The 18,139-nt window shown below is 42.7% G+C and overlaps 1 protein-coding gene across 6 annotated transcripts in view; it reads right to left on the bottom strand.

Moving 5' to 3' along the window:
* CREB5 (cAMP responsive element binding protein 5) overlaps positions 1 to 18,139 on the bottom strand; it is a 416,043-nt gene that overhangs the window by 367,066 nt on the left and 30,838 nt on the right. The gene's annotated exons all lie outside the window — the stretch shown is intronic.

Below are 18,139 nucleotides of genomic sequence, written 5' to 3'. Positions count from 1 at the left end.
TTATCAGATCCTAGTCAGTTTATATCTTCTCATCATCCCCCTCCCAATTCATTTATCCAACAAATATTTGCTTAGTGAGTACTATATGGTCAGGCATCTTGCTAGGCACTGGAAGATATAAAATAAGTAAGACACAGTCTCAGGCCTTTCCCCAAAATCTAAAACGAAGTCTGTCACCAACTCTCAGTTTCTGTTCTAGGGTTCTGTCTTGGCCCCCTGTTTCTGAGCCTCTGTTCTAGTCACCTAAGTAGGAACACAGCTTCCTCTTATGGGGGATAGGGCCCTGTCATGCTCCACCAAGTCCCCTTTCCAGGCCTACAGTCCTGTTCAATAACAAGAAATCTAAGGCGACAGCTCCTGTTCACCCTGAGGTCTTAGTATGCCTGCCTGTTTGTACACCCCACCTCCTCATGTTGGGCTCCCATTGCAAATCTCTCAATAGGACTGTGACCAGCTACTGCCATAGGCTCCAGGTTAAACCTTTTCTCAATAGGGCTGGCCCAAGATTCTGTCCTAAGTCAGGGACAAACCCAGTTCCAAGCCTGCCTACCCCCAATCCTACCTTAGCAACTGACGAGATCATATCCAACTGACTCCCAGGACAAGATGGAAATGGTCTCCTTGTTTCTCTGTCTGAAAGCCAGTCTCCTACAAACATAAACTTTTCTGCATGTATCTCTAATATACCCAAGCACATCAACATAAAATCCAATCCCTGGAATTGTCCACTGTCAGAAATTTAGAATTCATTTTATTTGCTTCTCATCTAGTACCTTCTCAAAAAAAATTTTTTTTAAGTGTTAAAATTATTTTGGCAGAAAGATGAAGACTGTTTTCAGGTCAGCTACTCTCCAGATCCACCAATGAGCAGCAACTGCCTGCCCCATGCAGAACACGGGGGAGGAGCTCATCCCTCTGCTTATTTCAGTCACTTGTTTCTCAGCATGTATAAATTTAGGTCCTTACGATGAACAGGCCAGTCCAAAATCTAGCAATGGTAAAATTCATAATCACGGGTGCTGTGGTTTGAATGTCCCCTCCAAAATTCATGTTGAAATTATATGCCATTGTGGCAGTATTAAGAGGTGGGACCTTTAAGAGGTGATTAGGTCATGAGGGCTTCATCCTCATGAATGAATTAATGGTATTATCACAAGAAGTGGGTTAGTGGTTGTGGGAGTGGGCTCCTAATAAGAGAATACATTCAGCCCCATTTTCTCTCTGTCTCGAGTGTTCTCACTCTCTCTCACTCTTCTTTGCCATGTGATGCCCTCTGCTATATTACTAAGTAGCAGGAAGGACCCCAAAATGTAACAGCACCATGTTCTTGGGCTTCCTTGGCCTCCAGAACCATGAACCAACTAAATCTTTCTTTATAAATTACCCATCTGTAATATTCTAACAGCAGAAAATGGACTAAGACGTAAGAGAAAGCTTCACTCAGCTTTACCCTTGTTCTGGCTGTTGCCAAACAAGAAGGGGGTGTGCCCAGGCACAATTCTGTAAAGAGAGAGCAAGAACAAAATAAGTGAGGTCTGTCTATATGCAAAATGGCAGACACAACACCCATATTTAAGGAAGACCTGCTTACCTGCCCCGGTGAAAGCAACATGATCTTTAAAGAGGATTTTTTATTTACCTAAGAATTTCACAAAGACTTTGGAACTACAACAACATCCAGGCTCCTTTCTGGAGAGAATTATTGCACTATCAAAAAGGTCTTTAGAAGCAGCCTCTTGGCTGGAGAAGTAGTACCCCCATTAGCAGGCAATCCTTCACAATGAAGCCCTCCACCCCAGCCAAAGACCATTGTCACATGGCTTTCAATGCCCAGTCCGTAACCATGAGTGAGAGCATCCGAAACAGCACAAGAGAGATTTGTTTTCCAAGAGCAAAGGAAATAAACTAGGGGACAAGTCTCCAAAGACTGAACCTTCATGACCAGCAAATGCCTGCTGGAAATTTATATGCTGTGAGTGTAAAAGCAGTGAAATTTGATAATCTCAAAGCCACAGATTTGTAACTTGCACTTATGTAAATATTTATGGATTCTTTGTGGGGAAAAATCAATCCTCTCAGCCTTTCTCTTTAGTACATGCTTCAGAGGGAACATTTTTTTCCTCTTAAGAGGAGGATGTAAACTCTAGCTATGGCTTAGGAAAATTAAGTCAGCAGCCTGCCTAAGCATGATCTAAAGTCCATTTATAATTTCACTGTAAAAGATTATAACACATTATCTTCCCCAGTACCAGTGAGAGCACAGAGAAAACGCGATGGTCCCCCCTGTGGCCTGGCCTCACGGGGACTGAGGTTAAAAGTTGATCAGGTCAGTAACACTTCTCAGACAATAAGAAAAAAAAAAGGGAAGTTATCTGTCCATTGTCCATCCTTACCAAGGAGTGAAATGCATGCAGATCCCTACCCACATCCACCAGTGTCGGGCACAAGCAAAAACAGGCCTCTCACCCAACCCTCTTGGCCAGAGCCACGGACAGTAGACTGTTATCAATCTCCTTCCTGCTTTCTCCCCTCTCTCATTCCTCCTTTACACTGTCCCCTGGGGGATCTTCCTAAAATACTGGCTTTGCAGTGTTTCACCCACCCCCCACTACTTTAACCCCGCATTCTTCCATGAAGCATCAAAGCCCCAAAGCGCAGTATTCACTCCTGAGCAGGAAGGTCCAGGTGCTCCACTCTGCAGCTTTGATTTGTATCCTCTGCCAGGCTCATACCTATCTGTGATCCTGAATCTCTTGCCACTACCTGAGAGTCTACCACATACTTAGAGGATTTAATTTACAAACAGCATTTTTGTTAGAATAGCTAGTCGCTATTTTCTTCAAATAGCTAGTCAGCAGTGCCCTTTCCGCCTTCTATGTTTAGTAAAATCTTGTTCTACTTAAAGGCTTGGTTCAAATGCTACCATGAGGAAATTTCTGAGCCTCCCACCTTCACCCTTGTTCCACTCCCAAATCATCATGAACTGCTCTGTTTGTCTGATTCCTCCAACAGGTAGGAAGCTTTCCCAGTCTGTCCATCCATCTCCACAGCTCCTGCAGTTCGGCTCGGGGCTTCCACACTGTAAGCATTTCCAAATGTGTCTGGGAATTGACATGTGCCTACTGATAAGTGAATGATTTTTAATGCCTCAAGATTAAACGTGTAACTGATGACTTGAAGCAGGTTTCACATGTGGCTTTGCCCCCTTCTACTTCTTTTGTCAAAAGCTGTTTTAAAAAACTCTGTTCATTATTTGATAAAAAGAACAGAAGTCAGTAGAGGTACCGTGTTCATGCACGTCAGGGAGGTGCTCAGATCCACTCCACACAATTACAGGGGAAGCTCCATTTGAGGACAAATGAGGTGGTGTGCTGAGGCCACTGTAAAATCACAACTTTAGCATCCACGTGGAAGCGGGTACCAGTATACTCTGCTCTCCACTGCCCACCAGCCCTGGGTCACATTCCATTAGAGTAGCTCGGATCTTCCAAGTGATGAAGTTACTGTTCACAGTGGCATACCAACTCAACTCAGTCCTTTTGAAAAAAAATTTTATATGCTTAATAGCACCCATAGAAATAATATTCACTCCAGTTGGATCTGGGGACCTGGGACAAACACTGGCCTTAGCTCCAATATCTGCATTCACTGACAACCAAGCATCATGGAAATAAGGTGAGGGTGGAGCGAGGGCAGACCTATCACGACATAAGCTGGTCATTAGACTCAGGAGAAGGTGAGGTATCCACAGATGCTAGGAGGTGGCACCAGGAAGCAATCTGGCGAACATGGATGAGGAGGAAAACTGGAAAAGAGAAGTCCTGGGGGAATGCCCTGAGGAATGCCATAGGACGGCAGACAGCAGAAGGTCAGATGCTGCCTCACTATCCTCACAGGTGCCTCTGGAGCCACACTCAGGCCAATCTGGTGCCCCAGGAAGAACAGCTGGGCCATTTTACCTACAACTGTGGCAGCTTTGGAAGAGGAGGGCATGTTGGACAGGAATGACTTCCAACAGAAGTTATGAGGAAACTTACACAGGAATAAGAATTGGAGCCGCGCGTGGTGGCTGATGCCTGTAAACCCAGCACTTTGGGAGGCCGAGGCAGGCAGATCACGAGGTCAGGAGATCGAGACCATCCTGGCTAACAGGATGAAACCCCGTCTCTTCCAAAAATACAAAAAATTAGCCAGGTGTGGTGGCGGGTGCCTGTAGTCCCAGCTACTCAGGAGGCTGAGGCAGGAGAATGGCATGAATCCAGGAGGCGGAGCTTACAGTGAGCCGAGATCGTGCCACTGCACTCCAGCCTGGGCGACAGAGCGAGACACCATCTCAAAAAAAAAAAAAAAAAAAGAATTGGAGAGGAGTCTCTTTCAGTTAGGAACTAGTTTGGACCAGAGCCTCTTCCAGCAAAAAGGTTTACAAAACCTGTCTCACACCCCAACAAAGTAAAGAGGGCAGCATTTTCATTTACAAAGGTTTTATTTTGTTTTATCGCAATGCCCTTGGGGGCAGCTTGCACCTCCAGCAATTTCATGGGTGATGTTAAATACCAGATATATCTAGAACAGCAGCACATAGTAGGGCAGGCCCTGCTTCAAGGGCCTTGGGGAAATTGTTGGGGTGTTTCATTTTGTTTCTTACCATGATTGGAGGGGTGTTATGGGCCTTTAGTGGGCAAGGATCAGGGATGCCAAGTGTTTTGTCATAAGCAAGACATGCCTGCTAGGCACGTGCCTTGCACTCACCTGCTTAACTCTCAAGTGCCATTCATGTAGAGGAAACATACATTTAAAATCATATGAGAAGATAAGTCAATTTTATATGTATAAACTAAATGTCTCTGTGTGGGTTTTGTTGTTGTTGTTGTTGTTGTTTTGAGACAGGGTCTCGCTCTGTCACCCAGGCTGGAGTGCAGTGGCACAATCATGGCTCACAGCAGCCTCTACTTCCCAGGCCCAAGCAATCCTCCTACCCCAGCCTCCAGAGTAGCCAGGACTACAGGCGTATGCCACCATGCCCAGCTAATTTTGTTGATTTTTTGTAGAGATGGGGTCTTACTATGTTGCCCAGACTTGTCTCAAACTCCTGGACTCAAGCAATCCTCCCACCTTGGCCTCCGAAAGTGCTGGGATTATAGGTGTAAGCCACCACGCCCGGCCAATAAATGTATTTTTGCATGATTTTAAGATATACAGAAATTTTCAGAACTGCAACCTGGAAATTAAGAGATCATATTTGGTTTAATTTAGAACCTTCCAGAGAGTTACTCGCCATTTGGGAAAATCAGTGTTGCCAACCCAAGGCACCCATGTCGGGCTGCACATTCACAGCTGTGAATTTCTGTTCATGGGAGATCTTCCCTTCCTTCAGTCTTCCAGTGTGGCAGCCTGGCATTTGCATACTGAAACACTGTACTGCTTTCCCCATTGGTCCCACCCCTCCTTGATCCATTCTCTGTCTTTCTCTGTCCTGCTCTCTCTGCCAGAGACTAAGCTCTGTGGACTGAGTCCCCCAGGCCTTTTCCCTCTGGTTTCCAGCTTTCTCCCAATAAGAGGCAGTGGCAAGAGACCAGAGGGTGAGAAGAGAGAGAGGCTGGAGTATCCTTTCCCTGCCCCACACCTTGCTGCTTCCCTTTTTAGGTCCCAGCTCTCATGGGGCTCTAGGAACACCATTCCCTCCCCTGCTCCTGCAGGTCTAGGGATGGTAACAACTTCAAGCTGTTCCTAGTGCCTGGATCCTTCCTCATCCTCAGCTGGATCCCCTAATCCTACCCCCACCTTCATTCAAGTCTTTATAGTTAAAGTCTTTTTACCATGCTGTTTCCTGTCAGGACCCCGACTGATACAAATACACATTATTTTATTAAAATTACATTTATTTTATTTCTTTGTTATATTACATTTAGGGCATTTTTGTAATCATGTGTCTAGGGTGGGTTTTTTAGTCTATAAAATTCATTGCAAATTATAATGATTTACTATAAAATATTTGTCAGAAAGAAGAATGATTTGACTCTGATAGGGTTTGTTTTTTAATCTATAAAACTCATTGGAAAACTTATAATGGTTTATTATAAAATATTTGTCATAAAGATAGGCCATTTGAGTCAGATAGGGCTGGTGACAATGAAGGCATGATATGGAGAAACAAAACTTTGACTAACTACAAAGTGCTGAGATTCTGCAGTGATGCTGACATCCATGATAGAAAGAAATCGCCAGTCTAAGATGGGCTGGTGCAGCACTGAAATAGACCAATAGATGATGAAGGAAAATCAGAGTCTAAGCAGGGACCTTTCTCCCTCGGTAAAGGGAGCTGGCAGCTAAAGTTAGTACCATGCAGACTGACACCTTCATGCAACTTCCATTGTTGTCAATATGTATATGTTCAATGTGAATATACTTTAAAACGCAGTATCTGCTTGGGAAACCATATGGAGCTTATTCAAGAATGTGAGCTCAGGGATCACTTTTAAAGTAAGGCAAGTGAATTGCATATAAAGCCAACCCACCTTTACATTTAAGTTCCCAGGACCCAGGATGGAGAGATCAATTTAGCAACACTCTCCAGACAATGGTACCCACATAGGGATGCTCCTGTAGGACCGCCATACTTCTGTGCACATGCAACCTTTGGTTCCCTTGTCCCACCTCCACAGCATAGGTATTTGCACATGCACACACATACACATACATGTACTGTGTACCATGAAACCTCTAGGCAGATTCAAAACATGCTATTTGTAAGCTACAACCTCACAAACCAGCTTCACTCAAGAATAATTTTCCAGGAAAAAAAAAAGTACATATAGATATAGACAAACAAACACACACACACACACACACACACACACACACACACACACTTTGGCAAAGGGACAGAATGGCACCCCAGAAAAGTGGCTAGAATCCAGATTCATTGTAAAATACCTGAATAACCTGGGCCTTACTTGTTTATGCCCAAACCACAGAAAGACTTGCAGAAAGCCTAACACAGCTGGGATAACTTTAGATCTGAGGAATCTTAGATGCCAGCCACCAGTATAGAATAGTTACTTTCCAGTCAAGTTATTGCAATGAATGCACAAATTAAGGGGGACTTCTTCCGGGAGGAGAATTACCAAGCAGAGACCCTCCCTCTGAATCATAATTTTACTTCAACTTCCCTTTGCGCACCTCACACCCACTCCATAGACACACAGCACAGACCCCTTTAAAGTTTTCCAGATCACAGCCAGCGCTGGCATACTTGTTACATCATTTACATCTGTTACAGCAACTGAAAAATCAGTAACATGTTTTGCCCAAATTACCTTGACTTGAGGCACAAAGAGCCAGGTTCCCCTCTATAGACCTAGAGTTCCTTCTAGACCTGCAAATGGTCTAGAATGGTGGATACTCGCCACATTTCAGGGCTTCCTCTGCCTCCAGGTTATAATGCCATAAAGATATGCATCTACTTCATCACCAACCACTCCAAACACCCGATCACATCAGAAAGAAAATTACTATTTCAAAAAGACATGAATTGCAGAGAATATATGTTATAATCCATTGTATAAATTTTGCCAAGACTTAAGACAAATCTGGAAAGCCAGTGCTTATCTCCTGCCACCCTGTGTTTCTCTTCTCCCATCTAGAACCCACAAACAGACAGAGAGCAGGGGGTGAAAACTTGTGACAGGTGGAGGATCCAGCCAAGTGGATTCAGCTCCTGTGGCAATCCATTATCTGGGGAAAATTATGGTTTAACATCAACCACTTGAGTTGTTGCAATGACTCTTTTCTAAATCTATGTTGGGCATTTCCTAATTGCATATTTTCTTCAGCATGAGAAATTGCAAGCTTGGTAAATTATCTATTTCAATATTTTGCATCATATGCGAGTCAAGCATCCAAATGGCAGTTTAGAACAGCAGGTATCATGCTTTCGAACTGGGATAGTTTTTGAGATCTTCCAGGCTCTTCCTTCACCAGCTGTTTCTAGTGTCGTATTATGTAAAGCCTTCAGATGCCCATGATTTAAAACTCAGCTAGGCATATTATAAGTACCCTTGGGCTTTTTATTATCTTGGTTCAACAGAAAGCATCAGAATCATTATTATCAGTCACAACAGGATTCATTAATCAAACAGCAGCTATTATGCTGACATTCTCCTTTGTGAAGAAAAGACCAAAAATAAATAAATAAAGACAAAGAAAATTTAAACTCATTAGCAATATCCATCGATTTTCCAAAATAACAGCTTCTCTTGTTATTGTAGGGAACGTGTGATTTCATTCCGGTGGTCCAAAGGAAGTCCAAAGATTCAATCTCACCATTGACCGAGCTCCTCTCACAGACTAGACCCTTAAATTCTGACAGCTCCTAAGTCTAAGAAAACTCAGTGGTACTTGACTATTTCACTGTGAAGTAAAGGATGGGAGGGAGATAGGAGAAAGAGGAAAGGTTGACAGAAACCTTTTTAGGAGAGACAGACAGAGTTATCAACCTTGGTCAAACAATTTTAAGCAACCAATGAAGTTTTTAAAAAAGTTAACCAATTTGACATTGACATTAGGAATATTCTTCTTTGAGAGGCCCTTGAGTTACGACCTCAGGTCCCCCAGAGAAGGATCCTAACACATGATTTGGTCAAGCAACAAACACGAATTGCAAAGTCATAATTATGAATGCAATTTACTCATTTTTCACTGTTAGAGTTAACCAAAAGCACAGAAGATATCATTGAGGTTGCAGGACAAAATACAAAGGAAAATCACTTAACAATGTGGAAGTAACTATGCAGATGCCAAAGGTGGAATGTAGAAGAGAGGAGGGCAAGAAAAGGATCCTAAGAGAGCTTAGAGCTCCATCTTACGCAAAGCGATGGAAAGTTGATGGGCCAAAAAGGGAAGGTTTAAGTGTACAGCCAATAGCGAAAGCAATAATGGAATAAAGTAATGAGAGAAGGCAGAGGTAGAGGAGACACAGGACAACTGAGCTGAATCTGCATCTTTCAAAGCAGAGACTTAAGAGATGTTACAACAGCTAACAAATAAAGAAACAAAGACAGAAGCATGTTATTGAGTTTAGCAGTAACTTCCAAAAACAAAAACAAAACCAAACAAAAAACAATTTAGAGAAGATTGCCTTGAGTGAGTGGTCAGGGGAAATGATAATATTTAACTTAAGTTCTTTGGCATATGACATACTTTGCTTCCATGCACACATATTACATGGAAGAGGAGAAGAAGAAGAAACTTGGCCAAAATAAAGAGGAGGCAAATGCCATTTTAAACAAGGTAAGAGGAGTAGGTAATGCTTATGAATTGATTAAGAAGCCAGAGTTTCATTTCTACCTCATCAAGTCTAGGTGTGTGAGCAGAGAATAGAAAGAACCTCAAAGTAGAAGTCACAATGGCCTGCATCCCAGCCGTGGTGCTGCTCTCAGCAGTGTGAACAAAAGCAAGTCATTTAACCCCTCTGGGCTCGGCTTCTATGTTTGTAAAATGAAAAGGTTAGACTAAATCATCTCTAACACCGCCTGGCCCCAGGGCCCATGTTCCTGGATTTACACTGAAAACCTGAAAACCCAGCTAGCTCATCAATTCCTCCTCCTGTGACTCCATCTACCCCTGCAGAGACTAAAATATTCAGGCCTTACATGTTCTGGAAGGCAAGGTTGGTGACCAGCCAAGCTACCTGAAGAATTTAGAAGGTTAAAGATTCACCTCAATATCTGAAAAGTCCTTCAGAGAACATATGAAGAGAGTAGTTAAATCCAACAGCCAAGCCCGCCAGCTCCATGTCACTAACACTAAAGGTTCCTGGGCCCAGAAGAAAAACAAGGAGCCCAGAGAGAACCAAGAGCCTGCATTGGTGTCTTGCCAGAGCCAAACTGAGCTCTCCAACACCACATTGAGCAGATCTAGAAAATATTGGAAGCAATAAAAAATAAAACCATACATATACTGTATTAGTCAGGGTTCTCTAGAGGGACAGAACTAATAGGATAGATATAAAGGGAACTTTATTAAGTATTAACTCAGATGATCACAAAGTCCCACAATAGGCTGTCTGCAAGCTGCTGAGCAAGGACAGCCAGTCTGAGTCCCAAAAGTGAAGAACTTGGAGTCCGATGTTCGAGGGCAGAAAGCATCCAGCACGGGAGAAAGAGGTAGGCTGGGAGGCTAGGCCAGTCTCTCCTTTTCACGTTTTTCTGCCTGCTTTATATTCGCTGGCAGCTGATTAGATGGTGCCCACCAGATTAAGGGTGGATCTGCCTTCCCCAGCCCACTGACTCAAATGTTAATCTCTTTTGGCAACACCCTCACAGACACACCCAGGATCAATACTTTGTATCCTTCAATCCAATCAAGTTGACACTCAGTATTAACTATCACATACACTCTCCCAAAAAGTCCTCTCCCTAAAGTGGTTTCTTGCTACTTTTTGTGTTTTCTTTAGTGGATTTCGATCTTAATAAATATCTCTCTAAGTAAAAAAGAAAAAGCCAATGGGAAGAAGGGAAAGCCTGAGTCATACCTGAGACGGGCTGGGAATGTGGGGCAGTTGTGTCATCAGAAGCCACATTTTGGAAATGCCACCTAAAATAAAGGACCCCTGAGTCATCATGTTCTTTATCTTGCTCTGCTAGCTGTATTACCACCTCACCACTTCCCACAATACACACATACACACACACCATCACTCTCCTCCCCTAGCAGGTGCATGTGTAGGGTCCATGTTCAGGCAGCAAGCTCCACGAACATTCTCGGGTACTGCTTTCTCTCCAGCTCAGCATGGCTAAAGATCATGGAGGTTGGGCTCAGCTGAGGCAAATGACTACATGAACACGCTAATACCCTAAGACACTGAATGAGTTGGTCCAAATTCCGTCACCCACTCCCCCGTCGGTGTGCAGCTACCAAATGAAGAAACATGTTTGAAGGGAACTTGCAGAGTTAAACTCTAGAAAACCTCATCTTCATTTCTTGGGATCAGTCCCAGTGGAACATACCACCATGATCTGTCACATGTGAACTGCAAGACTATTTAAAGAAAGCTTATGAAAAAGAACTACCATTTGTCAAGCATTTACTGTTTACCATATTTCAAAAAACAGATGTGTGCCAGGCACTGATCTCATAAACACAGTCAGAACAATTGCTAACATTCATGGTGTGCCCTGCAAGCCCTGTGCTATGTGTGTTATCTTATTTAGGTCTCACAAGAATTCTAGAGGGGAGGTGGTGTCCTGATCTCCACTTTCCAGGTGAGAAGTTAGTAACTTGCCCAGGGACACAGAGCTAGCAAGGTGCAGAGTCCAGCTCCAAGCTCAGCCAGTCAGATTCTACTACCTGTCACAGATGGGAATAGGAAATGGTCTTGCCTTTGAGGTGCTCTTGGCTTAGTAGAGGAGGTACTTCAATACACACAATCTAGCACATAGTAGGCTCTCAATAAATGACTTTAACACCGACACCACCTGTATAAAGTGGGTAAGACAATTATTCTTTTACTTTTCTTTTCTTTTCTTTTTGTTTTGTTTTATTTTGAGACAGAGTCTCACTCTGTTGCCCAGGCTGGAGTGCAGTGGCGTGATCTCGGCTCACTGCAATCTCCACCTCCCGGGTTCACACCAGTCTCCTGCCTCAGCCTCCCAAGTAGCTGGGCCTACAGGCGCCCACCACCACGCCCAGCTAATTTTTTGTATTTTCAGTGGAGATGGGATTTCACCGTGTTAGCTAGGATGGCCTTGATCTCCTGACTTCGTGATCTGCCCACCTCGGCCTCTCAAAGTGCTGGGATTACAGGTGTGAGCCACCACGCCCGGACCTACAATTATTATTTTATAAAGAATTGGATTCAGAGATGTCACCCAGCTATTAAAAGGCAGAGCCAGGACAGAAACCACCAAATGTCTAGTTCTTTTGTGCTCTCTGCTCTCAAAGAAAAGGGTGATGAAGACTTCACACCCTAGAACACAAGGAACATTTGGTTTGTATTTTCACTGGTGTCATATTGTGGGAGCTGCCAGAAGCCACATCATCCCACCAAGTTAGCTCCAAATGCTCCAGTTTGTGTATAGCTTCCTGGAGCTGGGGAGGCAGGAGATGAGTGTGGGGGAGGGGAGGGGCGGCTGGGGGGACCCAAAACAAACAGAACAACCAAAAACAACAAGGAAACAGTGGGCAGACTGTCGAAGGGAATAAAGTGGGAGGGGACGATGGTCTGCCTGAAGATTCCCTTGGAGTCACGTGTATTTTCTGGTGTCTGGTATAGTTGACTTCAGGAAAGGTGCTCCAGCTGGTCCAAGGGCTTCCTTCAGGGAATAGGGACAGAATCAGAAAATTAAGAAAGTAACATTCACATTCTTTGTCGGGTTTGTTTGGTTTCGTTTGTTGAGGTTGTTTTGCTTCTACCATGAACAGGCCTTGGATATCCTCAGCAAAGCTGCAATCATTCCCTCACCCTCTCAAGTATGTTAGAAGAATAGGCCGGGCGCAGTGGCTCACGCCTGTAATCCCAACACTTTGGGAGGCCAAGGAGGGCGGATCACGAGGTCAGAAGATCGAGACCATCCTGGCTAACATAGTGAAACCCCATCTTAATTAAAAATACAAAAAATTAGCTGGGCGTGGTGGCGGGCGCCTATAGTCCCAGCTACTCGGGAGGCTGAGGCAGGAGAATGGTGTGAACCTGGGAGGCGGAGCATGTAGTGAGCCGAGATCGCGCCACTGCCCTCCAGCCTGGGCAACAGAGCGAGACTCCGTCTAAAAAAAAAAAAAAAAAAAAGAAGAAGAAGAATATTGGCTCCCGGGACCCACTTTCACTCTTCAGTAAAACCCTGCTCCAAGGTCCAAGGATTCTTAGTTTATTCCTCCACTTGACTTTGCTGTTAAAGTGCAAAAACAAAGTAATTTCCTCTTTCTGCAGCCTACTCTAGAACCTGATAGGCAGAGCCTATCTGAAGAGAAAATCCTTTTGTAAGATAGATGGCTGTTGGAACATCTAAAAATAACTGCTTTCAAGGAGGCTGGCTCCATCAAAGAAAGTCTGAGTATAAATGTATTAGTTGGTTCTCACACTGCTAATAAAGACATACCTGAGACTGAGTAATTTATAAAGAAAAACAGGTTTAATTGACTCGCAGTTCCACGTGGCTGGGGAGGCTTTACAATCATGGCAGAAAGTGAAGGAGGAGCAAAGGAACGCCTTACAAGAGAGTATGTGCAGGGGAACTGCCCTTTTGTAAAACCATCAGTTCTCGTGAGACTTATTCACTATCACAAGAACAGCATGGGAAACGCCCAACCTCATGATTCAATTACCCCCTACCAGCTCCCTCCCACCACATGTGGGGATTATGGGAGCTACAACTCAAGATGAGATTTGGGTGGGGACACAGCCAAACAATATCAGTAAACTTACTTTCTGGATTAACATTTAAGATTAGGAAGAAACTCATGACATTTATGACCCCACAAGAGTCATCACATCCCCACTCTGCTATGGTTTCAGGGTGACAGAGTTTCCTCTAGAATTCTTTCTTTCAAATTCTTCACTAATTGGATTTTCTCTGGCATCAGGGGGAATTGAAATGAGCCCAGAAAACAGAGCCAATAGCTTCAGGTGCCGACAGGGGCAGACCAGCAGGAGAGAAATTCTCACTGTGCTATACTAATCCATGAACACAGTGGCAGGGCTAAATAAGCACCAAGTCAGGCTTCTTTTCTTCCTATTTTTTTAAGCACAGCTTCTCCTCCGATGGAGAGGCCAGTGGAAGAGTCTTTCCCCTGCTGTGACTTGGTTGAAAGGAACAATGATTGACCAGCTAATTTTCACTTTGTTTCCCCACCACAGTTCAAAGGTAGGTATTCCAGCCACCAACCTCTTCATTACTCCATGTCCATCTTTATTATTTTCTCAGGAACCTGGCAAACTAGCTTCCTGAGTTGGGCCATGTTGAGAAAGGAGAGAATTTGCAGCCTGAGATTCCTTCCTGTGGGCCGCAGGAGACCTCTTTGTTTGGAAAAGATGCGTCCAATCTTCTGTTGCCAAGACCTTATGTTTCTCCCCCAGATTCCAAATTCATAGTCATTTAATATTTTATGCCAGATCAATTCAGGCACATGGCAAGGGGACTCCCACAAACTAGCATGAACACTATCAAAATCTTTATAAAGCATTGAATGGTTTGCACCTTTATACAAGCATAAAACAGTGCTGATTATTTGATGGAGGGGCAACAGGGAAAAGGAACCTTCTGAGTTTTGTAAAGACAACAAATTAATTCCATCTTACAAAACTAAGTTTTCCATTACAAAATTTTTTATGTTTAATCTAACTTTCAAATCACCTAGCACCATTGTCTTCTATGTGCTACTAAATTCCACCTCAAAACACCATTCTGACTTGTATCAGGATCTACCAATACCACTTCCACATCTCAGGCAAATGACCTATGGCATTTGGGTATCTGGGGCTGGGTCAAGCTGCAGAGGAAGAATTTGATGGCAGAAGAAACATGTGTCCCAAAGAGTCATCATCATCGTAAGTGAATTATCATTTTATATAATTAGCCATAAGGTGGGGAGGCAAGATGAGACAGTGGCTGAGGAGGAGAGGGGTTAAGTGGGTAAGGGGACAAGTTAGTGGCCTAGAGCCTGTGTTGACTCCCCCTCCTCCAATTTTTAGCTAAGGAACCTTAACACATACAGGTATTCAATACATATTTCTGGAATGAATGAATGATTCCACCTCTCTAAATCCAGTTTTCCTGTCTGTAAAATAGAGCGAATAAGTGTTGGGAGACAGTCCTCTATGGACTATGTATGTCCTAGCAGCAGAGGTACAGATGGCCTTGGTTCTGGAATTTTTTCAAATATGTTTGCACAGCAGAGTTAGAAGACAGACTTGGTGTGTCCCTCTGGAGCAGATGGCAGGTTTGCTTACTGTCCAGTGTAATAAAGATATCTCCCTTGGGAGCAAAGGTCAGGCAAGGCTGCTTCCCCCAACATTAAAAGAGAATGAGATTTCTAAGCCCAGAGTTCTTCAGCCATAATATAAACTCCCTGCATGTTCAGCAGCCACCTGGGTCACTCCACATCACTCTCATAGGACCTAGGAACAAGAGGAAGTGATATGAACATGAGGCTGATGCTGCTTGCTGGCCATGAGTAATAAAGAACTTTGTGTCTGACCCAGGAGTCTCATAGCTACTGCCAGCATCCATGAAACTAGTAGACTAATTAGGTTGCAAGTAGGGGGAAATCTCAGCTCTTCACAGGTCTTGACTTTACCTTATAGAGTTGTTCTGAAGATTAAACGAAATAAGGCATATAGAGAGCTCTGCAGTGTCTGGTCCAAAGTAGGTGTTCAATTAAAATTAGCTTCTATTACTGTCCTACGTAATGAATGATCTTTGAATGTCTGTATATTTGAATGACATATTTTACATACGCATTTACCCTAATTATTCAAAAAGAGAATGTAATAGAAAATGTGACTAAGTGATCTTAACAATATGAAGAGACTCAATGATGAGTGATATTGACTCAAGATAAACTCTGATATTGAGTCACAACATTACAGTGATTAATGTGACTTTAACCATTTACTATACAACTTAGTGGTTAAAACTCATAAAGGAAAATGCAAATCAAAACCACAACGAGATATCATCTCACCCCAGTTAGAATGGCTATTATCGAAAAGACAAAAAGTAACACATGCTGACAGTGTGGATGCGGGAAAAGGGAACTCTTATACACTATTGATGGGAATGTGAATTAGTACAGCCATTATAGAAAACAGTATGAAAGTTTCTCAAAAAACAAACAAAAAAAAACTACCATATAATCCATCAATTCCACTGCTGGAGGATTTTGAGAAACATATCAAAAGGAAAGGAAATCAGTATATCAAAGGGATACCTGCACCCCCATGTTTGCTGCAGCACTATTCATGATAGCTAAGATATAGAATCAACCTATATGTCCATCAACAGATGAACGGATGAAGAAAATGTGGCATATATACACACTGGAATACTATTCAGTCATAAAAAAGAATGAAATCCTGTCATTCACAGAACATGGATAAGCCCGGGGGACATTATGCTAAACAAAATAAGTCAGGCACAGGAAGATAAATACTGTATGTTCTCACTCATATGTGGGAGCTAAGGAAAAAAATTTTGTTTAATCTCATGGAAGTAGAGAGTAGAATTGTGAGTATTAGAGGCTGGGAAGGGGATGAGGAGAGGACAGTGGGAGAGGTGGGTTAACAAAGAGTTAGGAGGAATAAGTTCTGGTGTTCCACGGCACTATAGGGTGAATATGGTTAACTGTAATTTATTGTACATTTTCAAAAAGCTAGAAGAGGGCATTCGAATACTTACAACACAGAGAAATGATAAATGTTTGTGGTGATCAAGTTACCCTGATTTTATCATTATGTTGTATACATGTGATACAAAATATCACTCTGTATCCTGTATGTATAATTATTTTAAAATTAAAAAAAGTTTTTAAAAACCATAAAGAGCTTGACTTATATTCCAGCTTTTCTACCCATAAACTATAAGACTTTGAGCAAATGACACAGAGGTTTTATCTTCCAAAATGTGGAGATTAAAAGTAGCTCCAGTTCACCTGGTGCTATGAGGATTAAACATGATGGTAACTTACAAAAAGTCAAACATAGTACCTGCCACATACCAAATATTCACTAAAGGCTGAGTATTTATTATTTTTTTCAAAGAACAATAACATCAAGAAAAGAGATGTGATGCTTTTGGTATCTTTGGACTTTTATATTAGCTTCTTTAATCCTCTCAATCATTCTGGGAGGTAGGCAAAATAAATATTAGCCCGACTTTACTGATGGGAAGCTGAAGTGAAGGGAGGTTAAGTGGCTTTTCCAAGATCAAAGATGTAGCAAATGGCAGACATTTTATATTTTAGAGTTTCTTTCCATGTGGAGAGCCACCAGAGATTATCAAGTGGTAAAGATCTCTCTGTGCTTTTGAGTAACAGGCTCACACATTACCAGGAGCTGGAGAATGCATTTGGCCCAGCTCGACAGCCTCATGGGCTTGGAGCTTTCAACCAAATGCAAACTTTTAGAGTGTGTGCATTTAGGTTTTGCCAAGAGTAGATGGCTTTCTATTTTTAAAAGGGAGGGGGAAAGCACACTGGAAGGTATTTAAATCAAGCTCCAAAGTCTTCTTGGACATCAAATAACTCTTAGAAAACAACATTTTGATGAGTTAAGTATAAATGAATCAAAACCATATGAATTAAATTTCCCTTGAAATACACAAGGGTCTAAAAATTAAGGGGAAAAATGCATTGATAAAATACATTTGGGATTTTACTGAAACCAAAACATTTACAAAAGTCATTATATATCCCAATGCACCCAACCTCAGCGTGCCCTCTTCTGATGGCCGTGGCCAATCTCCTTGGACCTCCCCAATAACAGTCTGCCAAATATTTCCTTTCTTGCCAAAAAGAAAAGAAAAGAAATCCACTGAACTCCACGCCACCTGATGACAAGGTTCAAACCCTGTCTTGTGTGCCGTTGATAAAACGCTTCCAGCCCAAATGGTGTGAACTCCAATCTTCCTGTATCTGGAAGAATCAGCCTTGATCAGATGGCTCTGTGTGCCCCATCATATGAAGGCCTAATAACCAATTTCTGCCTCAGTGGTTTTATAAGTGGCTATTAAATTAAGCTTCCAATTTGCAGTCCTAAAGCTAGTAAACCACCAGGTTACTTTTCAGGCTTGTTAAATTAGTTAAAGATAAACGGAAAAGCCAGGGCAGGACTGGCCTGGGAGAATAAGGCTGCAATATATCATGCAACTGGCGGTACCACTGCAGTGGCTTCCAGCAAGCTGGCAATAAGCATGTGATATTAACTGAAGCCCTTAATTTAAGGAAATGGGATCAACCAACTAGTAATTAACAAATTATTCTCAAACAGGCCTCGCTTAAAAATTAAGTTGAACTACCATTTTTCTATAACTCGTCAGGAAAACGCTGACTGGTACTTAAAGTAAACACAACTTAAGCAGATGGTGAGTCCTCACAGAGCACCAAACCTATACTTAAATAAATCAATGTTGTCGGACTGGAGTGCGAC

Source organism: Pan troglodytes, chromosome 6 (genome assembly GCF_028858775.2).
Source record: "Pan troglodytes isolate AG18354 chromosome 6, NHGRI_mPanTro3-v2.0_pri, whole genome shotgun sequence".
In the NCBI taxonomy this organism is placed as follows: Eukaryota; Metazoa; Chordata; class Mammalia; order Primates; family Hominidae; genus Pan; species Pan troglodytes.
This window is presented reverse-complemented; position numbering and strand designations above follow the sequence as displayed.